Source organism: Cornus florida, unplaced genomic scaffold (assembly GCF_030987335.1).
Source record: "Cornus florida cultivar Cherokee Brave unplaced genomic scaffold, ASM3098733v1 CherokeeBrave_3.0.0_Hap2_Chr04, whole genome shotgun sequence".
NCBI lineage: Eukaryota > Viridiplantae > Streptophyta > Magnoliopsida > Cornales > Cornaceae > Cornus > Cornus florida.
In genome coordinates, this window is record NW_026775574.1 from 74,599,945 (window position 1) to 74,604,207 (window position 4,263).

The window sequence follows — 4,263 nt, forward strand, 5'->3', positions numbered from 1 at the left end:
TGGATGCAGGTTCAAGAATTTTCTAAGTGTTGGGACTGCAGATTGATCCAAGATGAAATTGGATCGATATAAGAACTAAAGATCGATGTAGGAATAAGTTCGAACGATGGGACAGAGAGCTGAAATATGTAGGTTTTCTTCGAATGATTGGATAGAGAGGTGATTGGATGCAGGTTTGATGCAGGTATAGAGTTTGATCGATCGAACCTCCTTGGAGATCGATCAAACTTATGCAAAATGCTCATTTTTAACATGAAAGTGCATGCAATCCTAACCACAGTTCCTAGCAATGTATATGAACCTAAACCAAATATCTAGACTTCACAAGAAATGAAATTTAAAATAGAAGTGAGGGAGGAATAGGGTTGTGACACCCTACGAAATGTACTAGTCTTTAACTTCTCTAACAAGACGTTGGGCTCTTTTAGCCCGGGTCAAACATCTTGTAGTACATCCCCTCCTTGATGGGGTGATAAGTGCTTTGAACTCCACCCAACAAATGGTTCTTTAGAGAACTTGTTAGATTAGGCTCAAAAGAAATTTTTGGTCCTTGGTCAAAATGATCTATGGGCTTCCATGCCCTTTCAAAACAAGATTTTGAAACTACTTTCTTGGAATTCAGGGTTGAAGTTGAACTTTTTGAAATTTTGGTTTCACACAAAGATTTTATTCCTTCACATTCAAGGTCATGATATTTTTCTACAACATTCACTTCTTCATGCTTGTCAAATGAATTGGGGGTCGGATTGAAGATATTCAACTTCACCTTCATGTGGACAAATGAGATCTTCATTATCCCCGTCCTACAATTAATGTTGGCATATACGGTTGCCAAGAAATGACGGCCAAGGATAACGGGAATTTGGCTCTTAGGATTCGGGACCGATTTCGTGTCAATGAGAACGAAATCAACGGGGAAGAAAAATTTATCAATCTTAATATATACGTCCTCAATGATACCTCTAGTCTTTTTGATGGACCGTTCGGCAAGTTGCAAAACCACCGACGTCGGTTTCAAGTCTCCTAAGCCTAATTTGACATATACGGAGTATGGAGAAGGTTAACACTTGCTCCTAAGTCTAGAAGAGCCCGATTAATGATATGATCTCTAATGATGCATGAAGTGGTAGGTGAACCAGGGTCCTTAAACTTTGAAAAAGTGTTATGCTACAAAATTGAGCTTACTTGCTCGGTTAAGACCACTTTCCTAGGTGCTTGACTTTTGTTTTTCCTCTTTTGGGTACATAAGTCTTTCAAAAACTTGGCACAAGCCGGAATTTGTTTGATTGCATCTAAAAGTGGAAGATTGACTTTCACTTGCCTAAACACATCTATAATTTCATTTGTTTTGGCCTTTTGCTTGTCAATTGAAATGGATCATTTTAAGGCATCTGGAAATGGAGCTCTTGGCTTAAAAACCTTTTCAGAAATTTTCTTTGAAATCTCTTCAACACAAGAAGGTTTGAAATCATTTTGCAAAGTTTTTCTTTTCAAAATCACATTTCAAATCACTTTTCAACACATTCTCATTTGAAAAGTCATGCATATGCAATGAAGGAGGAATAGGATGAGAAATGGGACGGGTGTCAACTTTGGGTTGCACCGGTTCACTCTTTTCATTAGACATGCCCACTTGGTTGTCCACAATCTTCCCACTTTTCAAGGTAGTCACCGCATTGACATGTTCTATTGTGTGACCTTCTAATGAGGAATGAGTCTCCACAACACCTTGTTGCTTGGGTGGGGCATTCAAAGGCATTTTCCCTTTCTCTCTAGCATTTAAGGTACTAGCTATTTGCCCAACTTGGGTTTCTAGCTTAGCAATGGATTGAGAATGAGAATGAAGCAATTGAGTATTCGGCTTTAGAGTGCCTAGAGCGGTCAAAGCTTTCTCTTTAAAAGCGGGACTCCTAGCATTTCCTTGAGAATATGATGGTTAATTCGGAAAATGAGAATTAAAAAATTAATTTCCTTGTGATTGAAATGATCTAAAACCTTGGGAACCTTGACTTTGCATCGGAGGTGGAACATACTTCCCTTGGAAACCACCTTGGGGAGGGTTTGAGCCTTCCCCTTGGTTTCTCCAAGAGAAGTTCAGGTGATTCCTCCAACTAGGATTATAGTGATTTCCATAAGGATTGTTCCCTTGATTAACAAAAGTTCCATTGACTTGTTCATAATGCTCACTTTGCACATGTCCATGGGGACAATTGGAAGTAGAATGTAAAACACTTGAACAAGTCATACATGTCTCATTGGATGCATAATGGGAATGGTTAGGGACAGAAGATATTTGATTTGCCGAGCTTTGGTTGATCAAGAATTGATCAAACCTTTGAAATAATGATTTCATCTCGACAGCTATTTCATTGGAATGGTCAACTTGATATAAGCCAACACTCTTCCTTACATTTGAATTCCTACCATTCTTAGAAGATAAAGTTTGATGCAAAGAATTTTCACTCTCATAAAGACGCCACACGTCATCCTCATGCCTATCAATGTAAGAGCCACCCATAGAAGCATCAACCATGCCCTTGTAATTGTCCGATAATCTCTCAAAGAAATATTAAACTAATTGCCATTTGGGCATGTCATGATGTGGACACTTCCTAAACAATTCATTGAATCGTTCCCATGCCTCATGGAACGTTTCCCCATTCCCGTGTGAAAACTCTCTAATTAAGGTTCTCATGGCATTGGTCTTAGAAACCGGATAGTACTTCTTCAACAACTCTTGCTGCATTTCTGCCCAAGAAGTTATTGAAAAAGGCCTAAGATTGTTAAACCAATATTTTGCCTTGTCTTTAAGGGTGAATGGAAAAAGTTTAAGCCTTAAGACCTCTTCTGGCATATCCGTGTATCTCACGGTGGAATATACTTCAAGAAACTCATCCAAATGCTTGTAAGGTTCTTCACTTCGAAGTCCATGATAGTTAGGAAGCATTTGAATGGTTTGTGGTTTGATCTCATAGTGGTGTGCTCTAAATGGTGGCAATTGAATGCATGTGGGTGCGTTGTATTCATTAGGCTCATAGTGATCTCTTAAAGCAAGGGGAGGATTAGCAATTAAAGGTGCAACATGGGCACCTTGATTGCCTTGGATGATGGGAGGTTGTGGAGCATAGATTGACCTTGGCATTCCCAATGGAACTTGGCCTTGTTGTTATGGTGGGTGAATGAATGGCCTCGGCATGCCTAATGGTACTTGCATGTTATCATGATGCACATTGGGGTGGAGGATACCTTGTTGGTCTATGTGACCAAGGTCCTCCACATGATCCTCATTGTATCCTTCCATTGATGAAATGGATTGACTAAAACTTCCTCTTCCCCTAGGGTTTCAAACAACGGATTCAAGATAAAAATTTAGAGGGACAAGAGTAGGTTTCAATGATCTATGACCATGCATGCACAACAAAACACAATAAGCAACTAGTAATGAACATCACTTCACCTTCGCAACAAATCAACAATCAACAAACTTCCTCCATATACAATGTTCCCATACTACCATGCTATCAACAATATGCAAAGAATAATAAAATTGCCTCCACATGGGCTCACGATTTATCTAAGAATTGAAATACAAGCCTTCACGCGGGCCGATGATTTAACTAGATTAAGTTAAGAAAGAGCTCACAAAGGGTCCTTTAGCACTTCAATTCAATTTTCAATTTTAGCCTTGCAAAAATTTTTAGATTTTAGCTTTTTCCTTATTTTTGCTTAGCTCTTTAAAATGCTCATTTGCTCACCTTCTAGCTCAATGCACCTAGTCAAACAAGAACCAATACAATAAGTAACCAAAATGAAAATGAAAATAAAGTAGAAACACGATCAAAAGAGTATTAATTATTAATTGATTCCACAAATACGACGTTGCCTTCAATCAATCCCCGGCAACGGCGCCAAAAACTGGTGTGGTCCATGGTCATCACACAATCCAAACCAAAGTTTGTGTAAAAGAGAGTGGTGTTGGACTATGGTGAGTGTGGCCAAGTTTTACATTTATAATATGCCACTACTACCTTTCACTAAAAATATAGTTAGGGCGAGTAGGGATCGTCCCAAGGGATTGGTGGGTCGTATTAGGTTGTGGAATTGAGATTAGGGTTAGTAGGTCGAGTGATCAAAAGATTGGTTGGTGATTGAATTATACTAAAATGCAATTAAATTAAAGTAAACAATTAAATGCAATAGGGAGAAAATAAGAGAGAGAGATCTTGGGGTTTAGAGATCACCACTAAGCATAGCATTTCTACA

At 38.7% G+C, this 4,263-nt stretch overlaps 1 pseudogene; it reads left to right on the forward strand.

Moving 5' to 3' along the window:
• The first annotated feature begins 2,591 nt into the window (after positions 1–2,591).
• Positions 2,592–2,690, forward strand: LOC132305674 (small nucleolar RNA R71; annotated as a pseudogene).
• Positions 2,691–4,263: the final 1,573 nt, after the last annotated feature.